The following is a 27,826-nucleotide window of genomic DNA, read 5'->3' on the forward strand; positions in this document are numbered from 1 at the left end:
AGGCTTTTCTCCCTCCTCCACCTCCCTGACCCTTGCCTGAAAGGCCAGGGACCGAGCTCTCCCCTCCAAAAGCCTTCTTATCCTACTCTTTACCCCCCTCATACATGGCCCACTCCACTGTCACCCCCGCATTTAGCTGCGCGTGCAAATATGTAAGACATTTAATCCACTTTCCCACCTCCTCCCGTTCCCTCCTCCGCACAGAAATGCTATGCCTCCTAAAGAACTCTCGGAAGCGGACCTTTGCTGCCTCCCACCACTCCACCACAGAGGGGTAAAGAGACCGCAAGGCCCGAACCGATTGATAAAAGGCAGAAAACTTTGTCTTAATATTACCGGAATTTAACAGAGAAACATTAATTTGCCAAAACCCTGGCCCCCAACTGTGACCTTTTACCCTAAAGGACATCTGAACCGCATCGTGGTCAGACATCCACAGGGGAAGAAGCCCGCACTTTAACCCTTTCTGCTCCCTCCCAACAAAAAAGTAGTCCAAGCGACTAGCCACCCCTCGTGAATTTCTCCACGTATGCCCTACGCTATTTGAGTAAACCGCACGATACACATCTATGAGGGAAAAATCTCCCACTAAATTTGCCAGTGCTTTCCCCGAATAGTCTGTTTCCCTTGCCCCTGAGACACCTACACCGTCAAGCGAGACATTAAAATCTCCCCCCGAGATGACAGTCCGGGCAGTGGACAGGCAACCTGACAGTTCGCGAAATAATTCTAGCCGTCTCCCGCTGTACGCATGAGCATAGACATTGATGATTCTGAATTTATCAGAACCATTACTGTAATCAACAAAAATCACTCTGCCTGCTACCACCTCTACCACTTCCTCAATAACAAAAGAATGACCTTTGAACAATATTCCCACCCCATCAGCATGTACATTGCCCACCGACCAACAAGAAGGCCCCCACACCCACTCCCTATAAAAAGCTGCAACATCTTCCTCATCCTTCAGATGGACCTCCTGCAGAAGGAAGACCTCCCCCTGCATCCTTGCTAAAGATGCAAACGCTGCTGCCCTTTTCATGGGGTCCCTCAGCCCCCGTATATTAACTGTAATAAAAGACAAATCCATTTAATCTAAAAGGAAAACTACCACGTCCAAAATTCAAACTCCCCCATCCTTCCCTTCATCCTGCGTGCTCCCCACCTCTGGAGACATCCCCATTGCCTCCACTAAGCCCTCTACATCCCACCCTTCTAACAAGCCTGAGGGGGAACCAAACTCCATTTCCATTTTTCCCCCCACCCCAAGCTCATCCCGCTCTGAAGCCCTGGCCAAAGCCGCATAGCGATTTCCCACCACAATTTGTGGCTGCGCCTTAGCCTCCCTTTGACGAACGTCACCCCCTGATGCTGCCCGCTTCCGAACACCAACCATAGCCCATTCTGCCCCAGCCCCCTCCTCCGAAAAGGGGCTATCTCCCCATGAAACTGGCCTCTGCAGATCCGCTGTGGTCAGTAGTGGCGCTCCCTCTTCTGATGCAGTCACTTTCCCCTGTGGGACTTGCTCAGTCATGAAGACAACAGCTCTGGAGAAGCAAACTCACTTGAGGCTGAAAGCCTGGATCATGGATCCCTAGATGCCCCAGGTCCAAACATGCGGACATACCCCCTCGCACCAGTCCTGTTATGACTTGGCACTGAAGCAGGGCTAACCCCAGCATCAGCAGCCACCACAGAACCCGGAACAGAAGCCGGATCAGAGACAGCCCCCACAGCAACAGCTCTTCAGCAACCGGGACCAGAGAAGAAGCTGGAGCTGGAACCTGGGATGAAGGCGAGGCCTCTGTCAAAGTCAGTACCGTGCCCACCTCCTTGACTGGACCCACCGCTAAACCAGCAGCACTGTCCTCTACCGGAGTAATGCCCGCCCCTTGGACCGAACCTGATCCAGAAGTGGGCTCGTGCACTGCCTCCTGCCCCGGCGTCTCAGCAGGTCCCGGATCAGCTCCAAGCTCTGCACCTGCCTGTAGCTGACCAGCAGGAGGCACTCCATCCGAAGTGGATGCCACCTCAGCCCGACCAGCCAGCACTGCTCCCCCTGGAGGCCCCAAATGACCTCCCAAATCTGCCAAGGCTTCTTGCACGAGGCCCGCATAGGATTTTTGTCTCACAGGGCATCCGCGAAACAAATGTTCTGTGCTTCCGCACAACGTACAAGTCTTTGGTGCAACACAATCCTTTGTTTCATGGTCCCCGGACAAACAATGTCGGCACCTTATTCCCACGCAAACAGCCTTCACGTGGCCAAACGAGCCACACCTGCGGCAATACATTGGCTGCCCTGGATACACTAAATATCCTCTATCTGGGCCAATAGAAAATGTTGCAGGCGGGTGGTAGTATCCGCCCACACTCAACGGATCCGATTTAAACCGCACCATATACCGGCGTTTGCCGTTCCAATGTCCAAATCTATCTTTAACCTTCACCTCATCCCGTATATCCTGACAGTATTTCTTCAAAAATAAAACAACATCGTGATCTCTAACAAAAGGATTATACAGGTGAATGGTTAGAGGTCTTAAAGCTTTAGAGTATAGCAGTTCCTCGCTAATACTGTGCAACAACTCTGAACCCTTACACTCCACATATCGCTTATACAAATTAAAACAGGCAGCCTCCGAGTAAAAGGTAAGATCAAAAAATCCCCTACCTGAAAAATCTTGCAAACAATAAATTGAATCAGATTCTACCTTCAGTAGACCTTTCAGAATCTCCGTAACAAAAAACTCTAGATTGAAATTCTTCCTCCGATCCGCTCCATCTTCCACTTCAAAACGTACCGTATTCTTCAACCGCGCCCGATAGGCCGGCAATCCACTCTCTTTCGCAGCCATCGCCTTCCCGCAATCTTGATCTTAGCCAAAAGGCCGAGAAGCGATGGCCTGAAAATTGGCCACAGCTGGCCGCCGCCGCCCAGGGGGCCGGGAATCCGATCGCGGGGTCCGGCCGGACCCAGTCCCCGCTCGCCATTGGTCCGGGGCCCCCTCGACGCTTCCCCCGAGACCTCTGGCCGTCACCTCAGCTCCACCCACAAAGCCCCACGTCCCCTGCCACGGTAGCTACCTACGTGCTAAAGGCTCTTATCGCTGTTTAATTGCACGAGCACTCGCAGAACAGCTATGCAATTTCCTAGCTAAGCAAGCAAGGAGACAGTCCATACCCTGTAACACATGTACCTGACAAGTCACAAACCAGGGACACATGGCAACAAGTCACCAACAAGCTCTCTTAAGAACAGAAAAGTCGCCCCGTCCGGCGGACGGAGCATCCAAAAATAGCACAAACTCAGGAGTGTTCCTCTCCACGGAAATCTTTAGTAAAAGGCGAAAGATTTGTGCGTGATGAAGAGAAACCCGAGCACACGTGGCCTCTCGCCGTCACCAGCCGCCGTAGGCCCTCCCGGCCCGGAGCCGCAGGCCCGGAGTTGTCCGCCGGCGCCCCCGCGCGTTATCCGCAGAACCGGCTTGCTAGCTGACTTACTTAACCAACTTCACTCACCGAGCTAGCTGACGGAGAATGATAGAAAGAAAGAAAGAAAGAAAAAAAGAAAGAACAACACACACACACACACGATAAAACTATTTCTTTTATTTAATTAAAAAAAAAATAAAAAAAAAACCCCACAAGGACTCAGTTGCTTGTCTACTCCACGCAGAAGCAGAAGCAGAAGCAGAAGCAGAAGCATTTCCTTTGCACCCGAAAATAGAGGCGCACCGTTCCCGGACGTACTGCAATACCGGGTCGATGCGTGGAGCGGACGGAGCAAGCTCCTTCTCCGACTCCGTCTCAAAAATCCGTTTAATATGTGGGGACGTATCAGATATTAAACTGATAAGAACAGATTTTTTTTAATTTTTTTTAAATTAAAGCACTTCACATAAATACACACGTTCCACATTACATCAACATACTCATGACACATACACATAGCATCCATACCCCATCCACATTGCCCACTTACTACTTTCGCCTTACATACATGTTGCACACCCTACACATACAACACATACCTCTCATACTGTACACCATTAAACCGTACCAATTACCCAGTACACCCCAAACCAAATTACACACAAAACAAATTTATATACTTAAGGAACTATTCACAAAAAAAAAAAAAACACAAGGGGGAGATAAATAAAATAAATAAATAACCACGGCAACGTAACATTCGAGGTGACTAGGATGCTACCTACTGTTACGTCCCCGTTGTGGTCTAGGGGTGCAGGGGAATAACAAAATGACTGATTATTAAAGATTAAAGTTTATTTACACAATTATCTATACAGTGAACAAACGGGAGGGGAAACACTGGGCGGTACCAAACAAAAGAAGATAACAAACAGAAATATAAGCTATTAACAATTCTAGAAATAAAAGAAACTAACTAACTGAAACCCGAAAATCTTCCGAACCTAACTAACTACACTGGCTATTCTAAACTGAACAAAAACATACAAGGGTGGTACACGCCCGTATCTATATATATACACAAGTGAAACTAACAGTGACAGTGAAGAAAACAAACACCTACTTAAATCCCACTCCCAATATATATATATACAAAACCAGCAACCAAACCAAAGACGCAAATCCAAACTCAAAGTCTTTTCAGAAATTCGATCGTTTACACAAGTCAAAAATTAGCACTAAGTCACACGAGTATTTCAGAAGTGAACGAACATTCAAATCCAAGACGCACCGAGGTGTAACTGAGTGTTAGGTATTTATAGGTGTGGGTCTGTTCCTCATTGGCCGCCCAGCAGGTCCGCAGAAGAGGATTGGGGGGGGAAACGGCGCACTCTTCCTTCTTCACCAATGGGGGAGTGACCCGTAGCAGACCTCACGGAATAATGAGACCGACAGAAACAAAAAACAAACCTGGCACGTAACACTCCCACCCATAAAATCAAAACACCTAGTAATGCTAGTTACAATATATACAATTTAAAATTAAGTGTGTGACAGGGCGTCCGCCAATACGTTCTCTGACCCCTTTTTGTCCTTTATATTCAGATGGTAGTTTTGAACCAACAAGGACCACCTCATCAATCGCTGGTTATTGTTGCGCATGCGGGCCAAAAATACCAACGGATTATGGTCGGTAAACACAGTAACAGGTAGAGAGCTAGACCCGACGTATACTTCAAAATATTGAAGCGCCAGTAGCAATGCTAGTGTCTCCTGTTCAATTGTAGAATAGTTTACCTGATGCCTGTTAAACTTTCGGAACAAGTAGCATATGGGATGGTCGATTCCATTCATATCTTCCTGCAGAAGCACTGCTCCAGCACCGGAGGCACTCGCATCCACCTCCATCTTAAAGGGTAACGAGAAGTCTGGGGCAGCAAGCACAGGAGCGCTACACAAGAGCGCCTTTACGCTCTCGAAAGCCAGTTGACACGCAGGGGACCAGACAAAGGCACAAGAAGGACTGAGCAAGCTTGTAAGGGGGGAAACCACAGTTGAAAAATTCTTACAAAAACTGCGGTAGTACCCCGCCATGCCCAGAAAACGATGAAGTTCATGCTTAGTGGTGGGCACTGGGAACGCATTGATGGCAGTGACCTTCGCATCCACGGGACGCACCTCTCCTTGACCCACTTGTTTCCCTAGATATGTGACCGTAGCCTTTTCGAATTCACATTTTGCCAAATTAAGGGTTAAAGAAGCTGTACTCAGGCGATCAAACACAGTTCGGAGGGTTGTTACATGTTCCGTCCAATCAGACGAATAGACAACTAGATCGTCTAAATAAGCTTTGCAGTGTGAAACCCCCTCCAAAACAAAATTCATCAACCTTTGAAAGGTCGCGGGGGCGTTTCGCATTCCGAAAACCATGACAGTATACTGCATGAAATTGTCAGGTGTAACGAAGGCAGATATGTCAGATGCACGAGGGGTTAGCGGCACCTGCCAGTAACCCTTTAGCAAATCTAACTTGGTGACATATTTAGCAGAGCCGACATTATCTATACAGTCCTCCATACGAGGCAACGGGAAAGAATCTGGAACAGTCAACGAATTAACTTTACGGTAGTCCGTGCAAAAACGAGACGTCCCATCAGGCTTGGGAACCAGCAAACACGGAGAACTCCACGGACTGGAGCTGGGTTTGGCTAAACCGTTCTCCAACAAATAAGCTACTTCCTCCCGCATAATGGATAGTTTGGTGGGATTCACACAATATGCATGTTGCTTTATTGGTCTGGCGTTATCTACATTGATGTCATGCTGTAGCACTGAGGTTTGGGACGGGACATCGCAAAATAAAACAAGATACCCTTTTATTAATTGCACAATGTCTGTTCGTTGTTTTTCATCTAAATGAGTTAACACAGATGATAGATTCTGCAACATCTCAGAATTCCTTAACCGAGCACACTGATCAAGGTGTTCCGTAAAACAAGACCATCTACGTCATCACCAGAATGCAGCGCAGAGGCAGTGGCTACAGAGGAGACAGTGGGCCCTACCGTCACTCTCTTGGATTCTTCCTGAGAGTTTCCTCGGTCGTGATAAGCCTTTAGCATATAAAGGTGACAAACGCGTGATTGGCGTTTGCGATCGGGAGTTCGGACAACGTAATCCGTCTCGCTCAGTTTACGATCAATGATGTACGGACCAGAAAATCGTGCATGCAGAACAGAACCAGGATTGGGCAACAATACAAGAACCTTGTCCCCTGGCTGGAAAGAACGAGGCACAGCTTTCCTGTCATAGCGAACCTTCATTTTCGCTTGAGAGGAAGACAAAGCCTTGTTAGCAACAGCGCACGCAGTGTGTAATCGCTCACGAAACTCACTAACATAATCCAGAATATTTGTATTAGAGCAGGAATCATCACACAACAACTTCAATGGTCCTCTAACGGTATGCCCGAAAACAAGTTCAGCAGGGCTAAACCCCAGTGATTCCTGCACAGTTTCACGAACAGCAAATAACACCAATGGGATACCTACGTCCCAGTCATTCCCAGTATCTAGGCAATACGCGCGTAACATAGATTTCAGGGTCTGGTGAATTCGCTCGAGCGCACCTTGCGATTCAGGGTGATAAGCGCTGGAAATTTTGTGGGTAACAGACAGAGTCTTCATTACTTGGGCAAACAGCTTCGACATGAAGTTTGAACCTTGGTCCGTCTGGATAATCTTAGGCAACCCAAAGGTAGAAAAGAACTGAACCAATGCCTTCACTATAACAGGAGCCGTAATTTTACGAAGAGGTATCGCCTCAGGATACCTAGTAGCTGTGCACATTACGGTTAGCAAATACTGATGTCCAGACTTGGTTTTGGGTAATGGGCCAACACAATCAACCAACACTCGCTCAAATGGTACACCCATAGTTGGTATTGGATGAAGGGGTGCGGGCGGAATAACCTGACTCGGTTTTCCCGTATACTGACAAGTGGAGCAAGTACGGCAATATTGGACCACAGAAGATTTTAGACCAGGCCAGAAGAAATGTCTCAATATCCGATTGTACGTTTTCGTAACGCCTAGATGTCCTGACAACACGTGATCATGAGCCAAATATAACACGTGCTGCCGAAATTCAGAAGGCACAACAATTTGATATATAGCACTCCAGTCTAATTCTGTAGACAGCGGGAAACCACTTGCGCATTAACAACCCATTCTCCATGAAATAAGCAGATTGTTTTTCTTTGTTTTCCGAGGACAAATACTTTGCCAGAGAAGAATCAGCCTGCTGGGCAGCTATAATGTGCTCTCGAGTAAAAGGCAAATGCAATGCATCGGTCTCTGCGTCATCCATACTCACAGGGACCTCCGTTTTCAGCGAGAGTGAGGAGGACTGTTCCCCCAAATCTGGAGAGGCTAGGAAGGAATCAGACAAGTCAACATCTCCAGCTTTACGAGACTGGGCACGGGTGACAGCACATGCGGGAAACACAGTTGGGAATGTATGAGTTAATTCGTCAGGGTGAGTCTTAACGTCTGGTGTGTCCAACACTTCCAATACCGGCAGTACCTTCCCACCAGCAAGATCGTTACCCAAAATAAAAGTAACACCTTTTACGGGTAGAGAGGCTCTTACTCCCACTTTCATGATGCCATTTACTAGCTTTGACTGCAAATGAATAGTATGCAACGGCACCGTCATAAAGCCCATGTTAATGCCTTGCACTAAAACACGAGAACCATTAAAAGTCTCGCTGGACAAAGGCAGTACATCAGCGAGAATGAAGGACTGAGCCGCTCCAGTATCCCTTAGAATAGTTATTGGTACCGGATCTTTCTGATCTCCGGACAACGAAACAAACCCCTTAAGAATGAAAGGTTCATAACCAGAGTCAGGAACATTCTCAGCGCTAAGTACAGGTTCAGAAATACTAGGGACTGTTTTAATTAAACCAACACTCTTGGGCTGTTCAGAACTCTGCCGCTGCTGCTTTCGCTTTAAAACCAAGCAATCGGCAATTATGTGACCAGGCTTATGGCAGTAAAAACATTTCCACTCCATTGCCTATGGGGAAACTGGTCGAGGACGATTGTCAGGTCTTACAGAAGACAAAATACTAGAGCTTTTCTCAGCTCGAGACACAGAACGAGGAGAAGACATGAACACAGTTTTGTGAGTTAACACAAACTCGTCCGCTTGGACAGCTGCATGTGACAGCGAAGTAACCTTTTGCTCATTCAAACACGACAACGCGTTCCGGCAGGGAGTTCTTAAAGTCCTCGATGAGAACCAACTCACGAAGAGAGTTAAGGTCAGTGACTTTGGTAGCTGAGCACCATTTATCAAAGAGAACCTCCTTCTCTCTAGCGAACTCAACGAATGTCTGATTTAGGGATTTCTTGTGATTCCTAAACTTCTGTCTATAAGCCTCGGGGACAAGCTCATAGGCGTGCAAAACAGCAGTTTTAACCGAGTCATAATGTAAACTGTCTTCCAGCGACAGTGCAGAGCATACCTCCTGGGCCTTGCCAATAAATTTGCATTGCAATAAGAGAGGCCAGACATCCTTCGGCCATTTTAGCGAAGCTGCAATACGTTCAAACGCTCTGAAGTAGGAATCTACTTCAGTCTCTCAGAATTGCGGTACTAATCTAATGTGCTTACTGACATCTAATGTCGTTTGCAGGGGATCGGACAAAGGAGAAACATTTGAGAAAACTGAGGGGGTAGACTGTGCGACAGGACCTGGCGCAACTTGCTTTGTCGCCAGTTCAAGCTGCCGCAGCTTAACCGCCGTCTCAGCCTCAATCTCCAATCTGCGGATCTCCAATTTAAAATTGAGTTCTGCCTGCCTTGCCGCCGCGTTTTCCTGAGCCTCTAGTTGGAGACGAACGAGGCGCACTTTCAAACGGGGATCAGCACCACTGAACTGCCCACTCCCAGCTGACACGGGAGAAAATGCAGGCAGTGTAGGCTTGCCCTCAGCCTCCGCTTCAGGTTCAGCCTCCACCTCGCATTTAGCTGGCGGAGCTACAGATGCATCTGGATCCTCCTCAAACGCAGCAGCATCAGGCAGACCCGGTAACACAAAGACGCGCAGCTCAACCAACCCCTCTAATACGACGGCCTTAATGTGTTTTTTAAGCGCCTGTCGAGAAACCGCAATACCGAAGTGTTCAGCTAACAACAAAAGGTCGTCTTTGCGACACTTATCAAACTGTTCTAACGTAGGATTCTGGAGAAACCCAACCAAATCAAAGAGAGCCATTTCCAACGGTCCCTATCGCCACAAGAGGGCGACAAGACAACACACCCCGTAACTGCGGACCTCAAAACAACGTTCAAAACTAAGACACAAATAAATATTAACCTACAATAATCAGACAATTTATCGGGAAATAATTAATAGAGTAATTAATTATCCCGGACGAGCCCCCAATTTTGTTACGTCCCCGTTGTGGTCTAGGGGTGCAGGGGAGTAACAAAATGACTGATTATTAAAGATTAAAGTTTATTTACACAATTATCTATACAGTGAACAAACGGGAGGGGAAACACTGGGCGGTACCAAACAAAAGAAGATAACAAACAGAAATATAAGCTATTAACAATTCTAGAAATAAAAGAAACTAACTAACTGAAACCCGAAAATCTTCCGAACCTAACTAACTACTCTAACTATTCTAAACTGAACAAAAACATACAAGGGTGGTACACGCCCGTATCTATATATATACACAAGTGAAACTAACAGTGACAGTGAAGAAAACAAACACCTACTTAAATCCCACTCCCAATATATATATATACAAAACCAGCAACCAAACCAAAGACGCAAATCCAAACTCAAAGTCTTTTCAGAAATTCGATCGTTTACACAAGTCAAAAATTAGCACTAAGTCACACGAGTATTTCAGAAGTGAACGAACATTCAAATCCAAGACGCACCGAGGTGTAACTGAGTGTTAGGTATTTATAGGTGTGGGTCTGTTCCTCATTGGCCGCCCGGCAGGTCCGCAGAAGAGGATTGGGGGGGGAAACGGCGCACTCTTCCTTCTTCACCAATGGGGGAGTGACCCGTAGCAGACCTCACGGAATAATGAGACCGACAGAAACAAAAAACAAACCTGGCACGTAACACTACCCTTAATTGTGCAACCAGTGCAGTGCAAAACATTTACAGTGCAAAAACCCTTTCCAAACCTCCCCAGTATCCCTTTACTCAATCCCACCCGCGCACCGCCCCGTCCACCCTTATCAGTTCTGCTACCCTCCCACAGAACCTGTGGAAGAGCTGGCTGGGACTTAACGCCCTTACCCTCGTTCCCACTACCGCCATCCTGTCCTCCCACAGGACCCACTTGGCATAGCCCACAACGTCCCACAACGCCCGCTGGGCCACAGCCCCCAAAACTCCCACTCCCTTCTTAAACAGGACCCCAGCCCTGCTCAAACTAAAAGTGGGCCCGATCCTCCTGAGGAGGCCCTGAACCAGCCCCCAATACAGCACCGAAAACCGGCACTCCCAGAAAGCGTGTGGAATGGACTCCGAAACCCCACAGCCCCTCGGACAGAGTGGACTGGCGCTGCACCCGTGACTGTGCAACACCTCCCGCACCGATAACCTGTTCAAAGCGCAGAGCCAGTGAAGGTCCCGCACCACCCCTGGTGCCCTCCCCCCACTCACCCCGGCCCAGTCCATATTGAGCGGCACCCCCTGTGGGGCAATTACTTGCCTATATGCCAGGCTGTTGTATATCTGCCTGTGCTGTAATAGTCTGTCCCTCCCCATGTGCGCCGAGGCCTGCCTCAGAAAGCGCACCACGGCCTGATAAGCGGGGGACAGAATGTCCGCGCGCGGAGCCACATGAGTTAGCAGCACCAGTTGCCGCAAGGCATTTGCTAGGAACAAACGCGCAAAATAAAAGCATTTGTGTGGGACTTTGTTTAAGTACATGTTGCATGCGAAACAGGCGTATAAAGTGTCAAGCTTCAGGGGGACCCTTGGCACGCCCCGTCCCCCTTTAGCTACCGGCAGGTACATTATTTCGCGGCGCACATATTCGTACCTGGTTCCCCAGAGGAAATGGAACATGGCCCTGGTCAAAGCCACCTTCGTCCTCGCTGGAACCGGGAACACGTAGGCCAAATGCAGGAGGAGCGGGAGCAGGACAGCCTTCACCACTACCACCCTCCCAGTCAGTGACAGCCGCCTACGTGCCCACACCCCCAGCCGCGATCTCACCAGGGCCAAACACGCTTCCCAGTTCCACTCTGCGCTCCCTTGGGGAAAGAATCGGACACCCAACACTTTCAGCCCTCCCTCGCTCCTATCAAAACCCCCACAGTCCCCCAGCTCCTCTCACAATTGCCCGCAGAACAAAACGGAGGACTTTGCCAGGTTCACCTTTGAACCCGTCCCCGCTGGAAAATTGTCCACCAGAACACGCATCCTCGCCAGCGACCGGGAACCGGGAACTAAGCAAAACCCGGAACAAGAAAGCGTGCTGGACGCGATCGAAGGCCTTCTCCTGGTCAATGCTGACCAGGGCTAAGGGAAGGCCTCGATCGCGCGCCCAATCTATCACGTCCCGCAGCAGAACCAAGTTCCAGCTGCAGGAACGTCCGGGCACACCACAGGTCTGATCGGGGCTCACCAGGCCGCTCATCACCTGCTTCAGGCGAAGGGTAGCTGCTTTAGCCAGCACCTTATAGTCCACTGTCAGCAAGGTGAGAGGGCGCCAATTTTTAAGTTCCGCCCTATCTCCCCCTTTAAACAATAGCGCCAGCACCCCCTTCCTCATGGAGGCCGACAGGCCCCCCCCCCTCCTCCAGAAGAGCCTGAAACACCTCCAAGAGGTCCTATGAGGTCCCAGGAGGCACCATTGAACTCCTTCGGGAGCCCATCGTGCCCCGGGGCCCGCCCGTCCCTCAATGAGCGCAGTGCTATTGTTACCTCGTCCAGGCTGAGTCCTGCCTCCAAGGTCTGCACCTCCTCATCTCCCAACCGGGCTGCCACGCAGTCAAGGAGCGATTCCTGCACCTCCGGGTCGCACTCTCTCCTGCTGAAAAGGTCAGAATAGAACCCCTCAGCAATTTCCAGCATCTCTGGGATGCCTGTTACCAGCCCCCCTTCCCCCCTCAGACCAGAAATGGTAGAGGCTTTTTTCTGCGCCATAGCGGCCTGAAAGAAAAAGGAGGTGGGCTTTTCCCCCTCCTCCATCTCTCTCAGCCGTGCCTGGAACGCCAAAGCCTTAGCCCTGTCCTCCAGAAGGCTCCTGACCCGCTCCTTCACCCCCTCATAGGCCTCCCACCTCACCGCCCTTCCGTTGTTGAGCTGTGCGTGCAGGTACGCCAGCGTCTCGAGCCACCTTCTAAAACGCTAAAACTGCGGCAGAACTGCCCAAACCGCACTTTGGCTGCCTCCCACCACTCTATCACCGTGGGGTAGAGGAGCCGCAGTGCCTGCACAGACCTGTAAAAATCCACAAAAGCAGCTCTAAACATGGAGCCGGAGCTCCAGTTGTAGTCGGAGCCGGAGCTGGAGCCGGATCCGAACCTGGAGCCAGAGCCGAGCCAGAAGATAGAACCAACCCCGGAGCCGGGGCCAGAGCCGGACCAGAAGCCGCAGCCGGATCCAGAGCGGAAGCCAGGCCAGGAGCCGGAGGCGGATCCGGCACAAGAGCCCGGGCCGGTCCAGGAGTTCCAGCCGACCCAGCACTCTGCGCCACAGGAGCAACAGCGCCTCCGCTCACCTGACTCTGCACACCTGTGAAGCCTTCCCAATCAGTCTGGAACTTAGCTGCATACGAGGCCTTTCTCTCCGGGCAGGCCTGGAACAAATGCTCTGTACTACCGCAGAGTGTGCAAGACTTGGGTGCAGTACAATCCTTGGTCTCGTGTTCCCCTGAAAGGCAGTGTCTGCACCTCACTGTAGTGCAGACTACTTTCAGGTGTCCATACGACCCACACCTGCGACAGTAAATTGGCTGGCCAGGATACCAGAGGTACCCTCTGTCAGGCCCGATAGCAAAGGCCCCTGGAGGGAGAGCATAGCCTCCAGCGCTCAGAGGATCCTGTTTAAAACGCACCATATAGCGTCTCTTACCTGTCCAGAAGCCGTAGCGGTCCATAACTTTCAACCCATCTCTCACATCCGCTCAGTATTTCTGCAAAAAACTCAAAATATCCTTTTCCCTCACAAACGGGTTGTAGAGATGGATTGTAAGAGGTCTTAGCGCTTTTGCGTAGAGAAGCTCCACCCGGATTCCTTCCAACTGCTTGGCATTCTTGACGCTGACAAGGTGATTATATAAATTGAGACATGCTGCTTTGGAATAAAAAGTTAAATCATAAAAGCCCCGTGAAGAAAAATCCTGCAAACAAAAAACCGTGCTAACATCAATTTTCAAAAGCCCTTTCAGTACATCTTTGACAAAAAAATCCAAACCGTAATCCTTCTTCCGTTCTGATCCATCCGCCGTAACAAAGCGAACCGTATTCTTCAGCCGCACCCGGTGGGTCAGCACAGCACCCTCTGGTGTCATCATCTTCTTCCTCTTTGGTTAAAGTCAAAAGGCCGAGAAGCGATGGCCTGAAAATTGGCCACAGCTGGCCGCCGCCGCCCAGGGGGCCGGGAATCCGATCGCGGGGTCCGGCCGGACCCGGTCCCCGCTCGCCATTGGTCCGGGGCCCCCTCGACGCTTCCCCCGGGACCTCTGGCCGTCACCTCAGCTCCACCCACAAAGCCCCACGTCCTCTGCCACGGTAGCTACCTACGTGCTGAAGGCTCTTATCGCCGTTTAATTGCACGAGCACTCGCGGAACAGCTATGTAATTGCCTAGCTAAGCAAGCAAGGAGACAGTCCACACTCTATAACACATGTACCTGACAAGTCACAAACCAGGGACACATGGCAACAAGTCATCAACAAGCTCTCTTAAGAACAGAAAAGTCGCCCCGTCCGGCGGACGGAGCATCCAAAAATAGCACAAACTCAGGAGTGTTCCTCTCCACGGAAATCTTTAGTAAAAGGCGAAAGATTTGTGCGTGATGAAGAGAAACCCGAGCACACGTGGCCTCTCGCCGGCACCAGCCGCCGTAGGCCCTCCCGGCCCGGAGCCGCAGGCCCGGAGTTGTCCCCCCGCGCGTTATCCGCGGAAGAGGGAGAGGAGACGCTATAACCGCCCGACTGGCAGAGGGCGCAAGCGAGCCATGGACCGCTGCAAACCGGCTCGCTAGCTGACTTACTTAACCAACTTCACTCACCCAGCTAGCTGACGGAGAATGATAGATAGATAGATAGATAGATAGATAGAAAGAACGACACACACACGATAAAACTATTTCTTTTATTTCATTTAAAAAAAAAAAAAAACCCCCACAAGGACTCAGTTGCTTGTCTACTCCACGCAGAAGCAGAAGCAGAAGCAGAAGCATTTCCTTTGCACCCGAAAATAGAGGCGCACCGTTCCCGGACGTACAGCAATACCGGGTCGATGCGTGGAGCGGACGGAGCAAGCTCCTTCTCCGACGCCCAGTCTCAAAAATCCGTTTAATATGTAGTCCCCAGATAGGGGACGTATCAGATATTAAACTGATAAGAACAGATACTACACTTGATCTTAGCCAAAAGGCCGAGAAGCGATGGCCTGAAAATTGGCCACAGCTGGCCGCCGCCGCCCAGGGGGCCGGGAATCCGATCGCGGGGTCCGGCCGGACCCGGTCCCCGCTCGCCATTGGTCCGGGGCCCCCTCGACGCTTCCCCCGGGACCTCTGGCCGTCACCTCAGCCCCACCAACCCACCCACAAAGCCCCACTTCCCCTGCCACAGCAGCTACCTACATGCTAAAGGCTATTATCGCTGTTTAATTGCACAAGCACTCGCAGAACAGCTATGTAATTGCCTAGCTAAGCAAGCAAGGAGACAGTCCATACTCTGTAACACATGTACCTGACAAGTCACAAACCAGGGACACGTGGCAACAAATCATCAACAAGCTCTCTTAAGAACAGAAAAGTCGCCCCGTCCGGCGGACGGAGCATCCAAAAATAGCACAAACTCAGGAGTGTTCCTCTCCACGGAAATCTTTAGTAAAATGTATCTTTATTTGGTTTTTTTTTACATTTTTTAAAACGTTATTCCTTTAAAATGTCGAAAAGGAACAAAAAATACATTTAAACATAGACATTCACAAAATTTCAAGAAAAATAAAAAACACAGAAAAAGGAAACCTAATACCACTACCCACACGTATATTTAACTAATAATCACACAACAATAATTAAGGATAATAAAACAATACATGTGCTCGGGAATGGTGTGAAGAACGGGTGCCCCTCCTCGGGGGGTGGACTATATGATGAGTTCTTTCCAGTGGTCCACCCCCCATTTCTCTCTCGCCAGGTCCTTGTTCTTTCGGAAGTCCACCAGAACGCCGTCCTGGAGGAGGTTCTGTATCCTCCTCCTGAGAGTGACCAGGTCCACTGATGTTTTTTGATAGACCTTGATGTTTCTTGTCTCCCACAGGACCTGCCTGACGGTGTTGATAATCCCCCACTGACGCTGGAGCTCCATTGTCTTGAGTCCCTCCCGGGGACCGTAGAGGACTCTCTCAGACGTCAGGGAGGACATCGGCAGCAACCTGTTTTGGGAGACAGAGGAAACAAGGCCCCAGACCCGCCTAGCCACAGTGCACTCCCAGAACAGATGCTGAATGTGTTCCGAGTCAGTGCAACCGTGGGGGCAGCGCTCAGTCAGGGCTAAGTGCCTGCGGTACACCCCACATACAGAAGAATGGGCAGGACAATTGCCTTCAGGACAAGGATCTTACCCGCCATGGTCAGGGGCCGCGCACTCCAGCTCCGGGTTTTGTTTTTGACGTGGCGTAGGGCTCCCTCCCAGCTTGTTCGCCCTCCTCCGTCAGCCTGGAAGGTCACCCCCAGGAGCTTGATGGTATCTCTGCGTACAGGGAAGGAAACGGTTAGAGGCTCACTATAATAGGGAGACAGAAACAGTTCGCTCTTGTCCCTGTTGACCAGGGCGCCAGTGGCCACACAGAAGTCGTCCAACACCTTGGTGGCACAAGCGATGGAGCAACTATTCGTGGCGACGATGGTAATGTCGTCCATGTACTCCATCACCTTTAGCCGCTCTCCTCTAGCCCCCGGCAGCGGGTAGCCTGCCACTCCGGGGCTGGCCCTGATGGCCTGGAGAAACGGTTCCAGGTAGATGACGTACAGGAGAGATGCTAGAGGGCACCCCTGCCTGACGCCAAACCTGATGGCAAACGGGTCAGAGGGCTGCCGGTTGACAACCACTCTGCCCGTTATGCCAGTCAGGCAGATCTTCGTCGAACGCCGGAGAGGGCCAGGGATGTTCATTCTCTCCAGCACTCTCTCTCAGTGAGGCCCCCCAACCGCCCCTCCCTGTACGCCGCTCTGAAAACTTCAGCCACGTCCTCCTTCAGGAGATCCCAGTAAGTTTGGTAGAACTCAGCTGGGATTCCATCAGGACCCGGAGCTTTATGTTGGTTGAGGGAGAGCACGGCCCCGGTGAGCTCCTCGGTGCTCAGCTTCGACTCAATCCGCTCATCGCCCAGACGTCTGTCAAGACGGCCCAGGAAGGTGTCCATGAGAGCCCCGTCGGAGGGCCTCTCACTATAAAGGCCCTATAGAACTCCCCGGCCACCTCCCGGACCTCCGCCTCTTCAGACACCACCACACCTCTGTTGTTATAGAGAGACGAGATGTTGTTAGTCTTAGACCGCACCCTGCGGAAGAAAAACCGTGTGCACTTCTCATCCTCCTCGAGGCCCTGGAGCTTGGAGCGGAAAGTAAAATTTTCCCGCTCTTCCCGGTAGAGGGTGGTGAGGCTCTGCCGAGTCCGTGCGATTTCACTGCCAGGCCTCGGGACTCGGGTCTCTGGAGGGCAGCATTGTGATGTACAAAAACTGCCCTCCTTTCCTTCGCCTTCCTCCGCCCGACTGCCTCGCACTCGCTCCTTCACCATCTCCCACCACTCCACCGGGGAGTCAGAGGTGTTTTAGACTCACCCACTCCAGGTAACATCTCGAGGAGGAGAGTCGCACCTGGGGGTCTTGGAGATGGCTGGTGTTCATTCGCCAGAGCCCCTTACCCACGGTTATAGGTTTCTTCCAGGCTAGGGACACGGTCACCATGTGGTGGTCTGAGAAGTGCACCGCCTGGATGGAATAAGCGGGCACCCCCAGGCCTGGGGAGAGCAGAAACAAATCAATTCTCGAAGAGGAGCTGCCAGAGGAACTCACCCACGTGTGTTGGGGGGGAGAGGCGCCCCCGGCGTCGCGGAGGGAGAAATCCTCTATGAGGGACCGCAGCAGGTCGCTGGAACGGTCCCGTCTGGGTCTGCTGCGGTCCTCATCTGTTAAAGCACAGTTGAAATCCCCCCCCCACGACAACCGGCATTGTGCAATGTAGAAGTGGTGATAGTTTTGTGAAGAGGGAGACCCTCTCGGCCACGCTGGTGGGGCCGTACACGTTGATGACCCTGAGTGGGGAACCCCCGACCTCGAAATCGGTGACGAGGATTTGCCCACTCTCTACAATGGTACTTGATGTTATATGTACATAGGGATTTTTCACCAACGTGCCGACCCCATCAGCTCTGGCGATGTTGGAGCCAGACCAGAGAGAGTCTCCCATTCTCCATTCTTCCCCCAGAACGCCATCCAACTCCCGGAACGGAATGCCACATTCCTGGAGCAGTATGACGTCTGAGGGGATCTGAGACAGAATGGAGAATACTGTGTGTCGTTTGGCAGGGTCTCTGATGCTTTGTGTGTTGAGTGATGAAATTGTTAGTGAAAATGTGATGTATATTATTGTTATGTATGATTTATGATCCGATGTTGCTATTTGCAATGTCTTTACAGATTTTGTTGAGTTTTTGATTAACGATGTCCTGGTTATTGAGGCGCCTACTCACCCCCGGACCATGTGCACTCACAGGCCTCCCCTCCTGACTGCCTGGGAGGTTCCGTCCTGGAGAGGTGGGGGCAGGTGTTCTTGCCCCAGGCTTCCCCCCAGTCCCTGGAGGGCCCTGAGAGGAGGATGATGCTCCAGACCCTTTAACAGGGTCTGGACCGGAGGCTGGCTGGTCCCTAGTGATTCTAGGGTGGGCAGTGATGATAGTTTGTAATATTTCTTTGTGGTGTATGGGCGGTGGTGTAGATGGTTTTGCAGGGCGAAGAGGGGGATCAGGCCTGGCTGTCAGTTGTGTTCTATGTTCCGGTTTGGAATGTAGCTGTGTCAATTGTAGGTTGTGTTGTCTGGCGAACTATTGCTGGGTTGGGAGGTTGACTGGGAGGTTGTTGTCTTGCTGTGGTTGGGGATCTGATGCGTTTGCCCTTTCTTTTTTTGATTTTTTGCCAGGGTGTGATGGAATCGGTTTCTGATGTTGAGGAGTCTGACTCCAACACCACAATGGGGGTGTCGGAGTCAGGCTCCTCCTTAACAGTGACGGGTTTGGTGGGACCTAGTTCGGCAGGGGGCGCTGTGGAGTTGGGGGTTCCAGGGGTGGTGATACCGCGGGTAGGGTCTTGTGCTGTGGTCTGTGCATGTCGGGGTGGGCAACCAGGCTGGGAGGGGGTAGGAGTGGGTGGTCTGGTGCGTGGCATGGGGGTGGGCGGGGGAGGCGGTGGGGCCGAAGGGGGGGCAGCAGATGGTGGAGGGGGCGCGGTGCTCCTAGCCCTGTTCGCATACGAGAGGGGACAGTCTCTAAAGAGATGCCCCCTCGCTCCGCAGAGATTGCAGGGCTTTGGATCACGGCATGCCCTGGTCTCGTGCTCGCCGCCACACGTCTTGCACTTGACCACTGCGCAGGCTGCGGCTAAGTGACCTAACTCGCCGCAGTTCCTGCACAGCTTGGGCATGCCGTAATAGAACACCACACCCCTATGTCTCCCCAGCGTGATGGAGCTGGGGATGTGGCATACCCCCTCCTGGTGCAGAGGGGTCGGGTTTGAGCTGGACCAGCCATTTCCTGGCTCCGGTCCAGACTCTGTCCTCATCAAGGACTCTCTGGGCTTCGGACTTAACAAGACCATACCTGCCCAACTGCGTACTCACTTCGTGGTCCTGCACAGCCTCATTATAGAACTGTACAGTGACCACCTTGTTTTCCGTGTCGGACAGGGGCTCTACATCAAAATTACTGAGGAGAGCCTTACCCTTCCCCTCTCTATAGAGGTTCCAGAACCTCTCCAGGATATTTGCAGTCCTAAAACTTATCTCAAAGATATCTGAATTAACCAGGACCTTCACCAGGCAGTTCAGGTCGCCAGGCACAAAGCCCATAGCTCGCTGGAGCACTGCCCGGCTAAATTCTAGGCGGGTCAAACCTGTCACTGTCCTGTTGACGTTTGGGGCAGCGGCATTGCTTGCCCCCCCAGTAGCTGCTGGCTCAGCGGCGCCCCCTACGGCTGCACCCTTCGCCCCTTGTGCCACCTGGGGGGGGCCACTAGCACCGCTGCCCCCTTCTCCGCTGTTCTGGAAGGTCATCCGGACGGCGTTGTGGCGTCGGACTCCTGGCTGCACTCCTGAAGCCATCCTCCCTCTCCCTCAGGCCGGACCTAAGCAGGTAAAGGGAAGAAGCACAGGTACAGCGCTAAGTGGTTGCTGGTCCGTCCCAGGGGGACCAAACGCAAGGCGCAGTGGGACCTCCCTTCCGGCAGATGGCGCCAGGCGTTGATCCAAGTAGCTGGTCTCACTGGATCCGGGCGCCGCTGCCGTCGTTGGGGGGAGGTCCTCGGGTCCCCCTGTCTGCCTGCTCCTCGGCCTCGTCCTCTGGGTCCACCTGATGGTCCTGCGGCGGTCTGGAGAGCAAGAGAGGGGAGCCAGGAAGCGAGGGCGAAGACTCGGCAAAGCTGGGATGGCCCGGAGAGCGAGCCGCTACGGGCCTTCTCTCCGGGCAGCGCTGAACTCCCCTCTGGTCTCCGGCGATGAACGTTCCGCAGCAGTGGTGTGGTCCCCGGATGGCGGGAGTCTTCTGGCAGGGGAGCCTCCTAGCGCTGTCCTGGCTTCGGCGTTGGGGATTCAGCAGGCCGCGGTTACGCCACTGGTACCTGCCTATCCCCAACGCTGTGGGTCCGGCCTGGTCCGCCGGTCCGATGCAGTGGACACAGCCGCGGTCAAGCCACTGGTACTGCGCCACTACACCAGACCTTCAGAGAGAGAGAGAGAGAGAGAAAGAGAGAGGGACATCCGCTCCGATCACACGCCAAAAATCCACGAGCCCACTGTCCTCAACTAGATAACCAGTAGAGGGCAGTAGACTCGTGAACAATGAAGAGAAACCCGAGCACTCGTAGCCTCTCGCCGTCACCAGCCGCCATAGGCCCTCCCGGCCCGGAGCCGCAGGCCCGGAGTTGTCCACCGGCGCCCCCGCGCGTTATCCGCGGAAGAGGGAGAGGAGACGTTATAACCGCCCGACAGGCAGAGGGCGCAAGCGAGCCACGGACCGCTGCAAACCGGCTCGCTAGCTGACTGACTTACTTAACCAACTTCACTTACCCAGCTAGCTGACGGAGAATGATAGAAAGAAAGACAAAGAATGAAAGAAAGACACACGATAAAACTATTTCTTTTATTTAAAAAAAAAACCCACAAGGACTCAGTTGCTTGTCTACTCCATGAAGAAGAAGAAGCAGCAGCAGCATTCGCCCTTCCTTTGCACCCAAAAATAGAGGCGCACCGTTCCCGGACATACTGCAATACCGGGTCGATGCGTGGAGCGGACGGAGCAAGCTCCTTCTCCGAATCCCAGTCTCAAAAATCCGTTTAATATGTAGTCCCCAGATAGGGGACGTATCATATATTAAACTGAGAAGAACAGATTTTTTTTTTTTTTACAAAACACTCTGTTCATGTTACCTTTCCATTTAAGCGATCATAAAAGCCAAGATCCAAAACCTTGCCCACCTTCACGCTTCAAAAGGAGAACACGTATGCTCTTCATCGTGCTTATCAACAAATACCCGATACAATACATTTTCTTTTATTCCAAACCCATTTTTTTCCAATTGTATTCTATAAACAAAAACAAAAACAAAAAGGAAAAGAAACATTTTCCACCAACTACTCCCAATGTACATACAGAATAAACTTGGCTCACAGTGTCTGTAGAGCCACCCTCCCCAACCCCCCCCCCCCCCATTCCTCCCAAGCCCAATCTTCCCCCTGTATCTCCCTGTCCACCCTCACCTGCTCTGCCACCCTCCCCTGAAACCTGAAGTATACCTGCGATGGTGTCAGAATCCTGACCCTCTTCCCCACCACCGCCATCTTTTCCTCCCATAAAACCACCTTTGCATGCCCCAACACCTTCCAGAGCAGCGCTGATCTCTTCTCCCCGGGGCCCCACACTCCTTCCCCCTGCACAATTTTCCTTTCGGATAGGACCACTTCCAACCCCACCCCTTGCAACATGTCCTGCACTTTCCTCTAGTATCTCCAGGCGAAGGGACACTCCCAAAAAGCGTGCCTCACCATTTCCGGCGCCCCGCACCCCCTCGGGCACACTTCAGTGTGCGCACACCCGTGCCGATAAAGCACCTCCCGCACTGGTAGCCTGCTCCAGGCACATCGCCAGTGCATGTCTCTCACCTCCCCAGGGACTTTTCCCCCACTTATTTTGGCCCACTCCACCCTCCTCGGAAGCCCGACAGAGGCCGAGGCCTGCCCTGTATCCAGACCTTTATATAAAGCCCGGTGGTCTATTATCTCCTCCCTCGTTATCGCTACCCTGCTCCTCCTCAGGCAGTGCACCGCCTCCCGATAGGGGAAGGACAAATCCTCTACCCTTGGCACCGTGTGGGAGATTGGCTCCACGTGTCGGAGTGTGTTTGCCAAGTACATTCTTGCAAAATAAAAACATTTGTGCGCTGCTCTCTTTAAAACCACACTACATACAAAACTGGTGTAGATCACCTCTAATTTTAAGGGGATCCTGGGCACACCCCGCCCCCCCTTGTCTACTGGCAAGTACATCGCCTCTCAGCTAATGTATTCATATTTCCCACTCCACAGAAACTGAAAAACTGCTCTGTTCAGGGCCAGCTTCACCCGGCCTGGGATGGGAAATATGTATGCCAGGTGCAAAAGCATTGGCAACGCCACTGCCTTCAGCACCACCACCCGCCCTGTGATTGAGAGCCTGCGCTGTGCCCAGAGTCCCAAGCACGCACACACCACTCCCAGCCTGGACCTCCAGTTGCGTGCGGCGCTATCCCTTTGGTAGAACCAGACCCCGAGGATTTTCAAGCCTTCCTCACATCGTCGGAAACCCCCGCAATCACTGGTGTCCTCCACCCATCTCCCGCAGAACACAACCGCTGATTTTTGCAGATTAACTTTAGAACCCGTGCCCTCAGCAAACCTCTCGGTTAATGCTCTAACCTTTTTTAGGGCCTTCACCGATGACACAAAACAGGTTGTTTTGTTGAATCCTCAACCTGTTCCCTGCTGCCCCCGGAATCGCAAACCCATCAATTTCCGGGTCACCAGCTCTGCAAAGGGTTCCATCGTCAGCACGTACAGCAGGGGGGAGAGTGGGCACCCCTACCTCACCCCACCCGCCTGCTGCACTGCCTCACTCAAGTGCCCGTTCACCCTGATGCAGCTGTACACCTGGTTGTACAGCATACGCAGCTCCTAAAGCCTGGCCCAAACCCCATCCTCTCCAGCACCCTAAACAGGAATTGGTGCTGGACCCGATCAAACGCTTTTTCCTGATCTAGGCTCACCAAGGCTAAAGGAACTTTTCTATCCTCCGCCCAATCTAGGACATCCTTTGTCAGGAGCAAGTTCCAAGCAACAGACCAGCCTGGCACCCCACACGTTTGGTCTTGGTTCATCACGCTGCCTATCGCCTGCTTTAACCTCACTGTTGCCGTTTTTGCCAGTAGCTTGTAGTCCACTGTCAGCAAAGTTAAAGGACGCCAGTTTCCCAAGTTAGTCCTGCACCCTGCCTTGAACACCAGCGCTACAACCCCCTCCCTCATTGAATCTGCCAGGATCTCCTCCTCCAACAGAATCCTGTACACTTCCAAGAGGTCAGGCCCAATCAGTCCCCAAAAGGCAGTGTAAAACTCCTTCGGAAACCCGTCATGCCCTGGCGACTTCCCGTCCTTCATTGTGTGCAGCGCCACTGTCACCTCCTCCAAAGACAACGGCGCCTCCAAGGCCAGCGCCTCCTCCTCCCCTAAACTAACCCCCACACAACTCAGTAGTGCCTCTTGCACTGCCAGATTACAGTCCCGCCGGCTAAAAAGGTTGGCGTAGTATGTTTCAGCGACGTCCAACATTTTCTCGGTCTCCATCACTACCCCCTGCTCTGACTCCAAACCCACCATCACAGCAGCGTTCCGTTTGGCCTTTACAGCCTGCAAAAAATAGGCCGAAGGTCTCTCCCCCTTCTCCAGCTCCCTCACTCTTGCCTGAAAAGCTAGGGAGCAAGCTCTCCCCTCCAAAATCCCCCTAATCCTCCTCTTCACCCCTTCATACACTGGCCACTCCACAGCTGCTCCCTTGTTCAGCTGCCCGTGCAGATACTCTAAACAAGAAGTCAATTTCCTGAGCTCCCCCCTTTCCTTTCTCTGCACAGCGCTGCTGTGCCTCCTGCAAAACTCTCGGAAACGCCCCTTGGAGTCTTCCCACCACTCAACTACGACGGGTACAGCGGTTTCAGAGCCCGAACAGTTCGATAAAATTTGTTGAACTCTGCCTTAAAATCCTCTGACTTCAAGCATCTTATATTGAAGTGCCAAAAACCGGGGCCCCACTCTGGCTCATTTCCCCTCAAGGAGACCTCTAGCGCGTCATGGTCTGAACACCAGACAGGTATTAGAGCGCAACCCAGGACCTTCTGCTCCCTCCCTACAAAAAAGTAATCTAAGTGCCTGGCTACTCCGCGCGAATTCCTCCATGTGTATCCCGCCCCTCCTGGATGCACCACCCGATACCCATCCACCAATGAGTACTTTCTGAGCAGCCTAGCCAGCGCCTTAGCAGAGAAGTCCCCCTCCCCCGGGTTCCGCCCTACATCAATGTCCGCACCTAACCTGTCTAATGACACGTTAAAATCTCCTCCGAGAATCACAGCCCTGGATGTTGTCAGACACCCCTCCAGATCTGCGAGCACCTCAAGCCTGCTCCCCCCTTGTGCCGGTGCGTATACATTTATTATTCTGTACCTCTCTACCCCATACCTAAAATCAACAAAAACCACCCTCCCAGCCACTACCACCACCACCTCCTCCATCACGAAGGAGTGACCCCTAAATAAAACCCCCACACCATCTGCATGGACATTCCCCACAGACCAACCTGATGGTCCCCACCCCCATTCCCGCGATAACCCGACCACATCTCCCTCATCCTTCAAATGTACCTCCTGTAGGAGGAAGATGTCCCCCCGCATTGCCTGCAAGGATGCGAACACCGCCGCCCTCTTGGTCGGGTCCCTCACCCCCCGCACATTCACTGTGACGAGTGTTAAATTCATTGTGACAAATATTATACAGCGCACACCCATCACCTTTTTGCCTTTCCATCCTCCCCTCCACCTTTCTCCTCCCCCCCCTCCTGAGACATCCCCATAGCCTCCACCAACCCCTCGACATCCCATCCTTCCAAAAGGGCTGAGGGAGAGCTCACCTCCATATCCATCTCCCCCTCCCTGCCTTCTCCCACCCCAGACCCTTCCAGCCCCATAGCGTTTTGACAGTTCCACCTGTGGCAGTACCTTTAGTCCCTTTGGGGGGTCCGGTCTCCCGTCATGGACCTCTTCCTTGTCGGGACCTCCGTCCAGCCTGTCACCAATCCTTCCCCGGAAAGGGGCTGTCCCCCACGATGCTGGAGTTTGCAAGTCCGCCGAGGTCAGCAGCGCCGCTTCCTCCCCGTCGGGAATGAGTCCCCTCCTGCACACTCTCCTCTCCAGGGGAGAAGAGAGCCGGGGAAGACATCCCCCCACAACTGTCCGCCGCCTCAGCACAGCCTCCAAACCAGTGGCCACGGGTGCTCCGGGCCCAAACTACCCCACATCCCCAAACCCCTGCCAAAACCCCCCACACCGCTAGGCCCAGACCCCGACGCCCCTCCGCCTCCAGCTGTAGGGACTCCCGCTCCTCCTGTGCCCCCCGATCTGGAGCCCTCCTCCACTCCAGAATCTGCTCCTCCGGCAGGATCTGGTGACGCCACCCCATCCCCACCAGGCCCTGGCCTTTGCTCTAAAGCTCCTATTTCGGAGTCCTCCAAAACCAGGTCTGGCACTGGATCCGCTTCCTGTACAGGCTCCGCCCCCTGAGCCGGCCCCTCCCGGCCCTCCACCAGACCTGCGTACGAAGCCGGCCCAGCAATTTCCTGTCCTGCCTCAGGCTTCCTCCCCTTCGTTACCGTATCTGCCAGCACTGAAGCAGCATAGGACGCCCTCCTTTCCGGGCATGCCCGGAACAAATGTTCAGTGCTTCCACACAAAGTGCATGACTTTGGCGCCACGCAGTCCTTTGTCTCGTGCTCCGGAGACAAACAGTGCCTACACCTGTTTGTTGAACACACCTCCTTAATGTGTCCAAATGAGCCGCACCTGCGGCAGTACAGGGGCTGTCCTGGGTAAACGAGTACCCCTGTCGGGCCAATGCGAAGGAACCAGGAGGGTGCGAGAAACCTCCCACACTCTGGGAAACTGCTTGAACGCACCATAAAGCGGCGTTTGCCGTTCCAAAAACCAAACTTATCCTTATTTGGTGCCATCCCGCACCTCAGAGCAGTACTTTCTCAAAAAACACACACATCTTCTTCGGCACAAACGGTTGTACATGTGCACAGTTACGGTCTCAGTGCCTTGCAAACAAACTCTACCCTTATCCCTTCCATCCAGGTGCGTCTTTTTTGCCTGTAATTGTGTGAAATTGTAACAGGCAGCCTCCGAATACAAGGTCACATCATAGAATCCCCTATTCCCAAAGTTTTGTAAACAAAAAACAGTTCTGGCTCACATGTAGCAAATCTTTCAACAACGTTTAACAAAAATTCAAATAAGCACTTACGCTTTTCCCGATCCTTCCTCTGCTTCGAAACCGATAGGTGTTCTTCCCGCCCTGTAGGCCGGCAATCCTCCTCCTGCGTCGTCATCGCCTTCTTTGAATTAGATCGTAGCCAAAAGGCCGAGAAGCGATGGCCTGAAAATTGGCCACAGCTGGCCGCCGCCCAGGGGGCCGGGAATCCGATCGCGGGGTCCGGCCGGACCCGTCCCCGCTCGCCATTGGTCCGGGGCCCCCTCGACGCTTCCCCGGGACCTCTGGCCGTCACCTCAGCTCCACCCACAAAGCCCCACGTCCTCTGCCACGGTAGCTACCTACGTGCTAAGGCTCTTATCGCCGTTTAATTGCACGAGCACTCGCAGAACAGCTATGTAATTGCCTAGCTAAGCAAGCAAGGAGACAGTCCACACTCTATAACACATGTACCCGACAAGTCACAAACCAGGACACATGGCAACAGTCATCAACAAGCTCTCTTAAGAACAGAAAAGTCGCCCGTCCCGGACGGAGCATCCAAAATAGCACAAATCAGGATGTTCTTCCCCGAAATTAGTAAAGGGGAAAATTGGCTGAAGAACCACACACTGGCCTCTCGCCGTCACCAGCCGCCGTAGACCCTCCCGGCCCGGAGCCGCAGGCCCGGAGTTGTCCCTCGCGCGTATCCGCGAAGAGGGAGAGGAGACGCTATAACCGCCCGACTGGCAGAGGGCGCAAGCGAGCCACGGACCGCTGCAAACCGGCTCGCTAGCTGATCTTAACCAACTTCACTCACCCACTAGCTGCACGAGAATGATAGATAGAGATAGATAATAAAGAAAAGACGCTACCACACGATAACTTTTCTTTTTCATTTAAAAAAAAATAAAAAAACAAACCCACAAGGACTCAGTTGCTTGTCCCAAGCAGAAGCAGAAGCAGAAGCAGAGCAAAGCAGATCAAGCTTTCCTTTACACCCAAAAATAGAGGCGCACCGTTCCCGGACGTACTGCAATACCGGGTCGATGCGTGGAGCGGACGGAGCAAGCTCCTTCTCCGACTCCCAGTCTCAAAAATCTGTTTAATATGTAGTCCCCAGATAGGGGACGTATCAGATATTAAACTGATAAGAACAAATAAAATAAAAAATTTTTTTAACAACACTCAGACCGTATCTCCTTCCTCTGACTTTACAGCACGATCATCAACGCTGAGACCACCAGACTTCCCTCTGCCCACTTCACGCGCAGGAGGTGGTACCGTGCCTCCTCATTGTGCCACAAATCCAACCCAAACATTATATACATAATATACTTTTCTA

General features: G+C 52.3%; 3 non-coding genes and 3 pseudogenes across 3 annotated transcripts; all 6 read right to left on the reverse strand.

Moving 5' to 3' along the window:
* Positions 1–3,268: 3,268 nt before the first annotated feature.
* LOC135246912 (U5 spliceosomal RNA) lies at positions 3,269–3,385 on the reverse strand. Its single transcript, XR_010328019.1, has one exon. It is a non-coding gene; the product is annotated as a U5 spliceosomal RNA (small nuclear RNA).
* A 342-nt stretch (positions 3,386–3,727) lies between these two features.
* LOC135246908 (U2 spliceosomal RNA) lies at positions 3,728–3,897 on the reverse strand (annotated as a pseudogene).
* A 10,509-nt stretch (positions 3,898–14,406) lies between these two features.
* LOC135246913 (U5 spliceosomal RNA) lies at positions 14,407–14,523 on the reverse strand. The gene has a single exon (XR_010328020.1). It is a non-coding gene; the product is annotated as a U5 spliceosomal RNA (small nuclear RNA).
* Positions 14,524–14,908: 385 nt separating this feature from the next.
* LOC135246907 (U2 spliceosomal RNA) lies at positions 14,909–15,099 on the reverse strand. Its single transcript, XR_010328017.1, has one exon. It is a non-coding gene; the product is annotated as a U2 spliceosomal RNA (small nuclear RNA).
* A 6,072-nt stretch (positions 15,100–21,171) lies between these two features.
* LOC135246919 (U2 spliceosomal RNA) lies at positions 21,172–21,350 on the reverse strand (annotated as a pseudogene).
* A 6,139-nt stretch (positions 21,351–27,489) lies between these two features.
* On the reverse strand, positions 27,490–27,667 carry LOC135246916 (U2 spliceosomal RNA; annotated as a pseudogene).
* Positions 27,668–27,826: the final 159 nt, after the last annotated feature.

This window comes from Anguilla rostrata, unplaced genomic scaffold (genome assembly GCF_018555375.3).
Source record: "Anguilla rostrata isolate EN2019 unplaced genomic scaffold, ASM1855537v3 scaf0967, whole genome shotgun sequence".
Taxonomy (NCBI): Eukaryota; Metazoa; Chordata; class Actinopteri; order Anguilliformes; family Anguillidae; genus Anguilla; species Anguilla rostrata.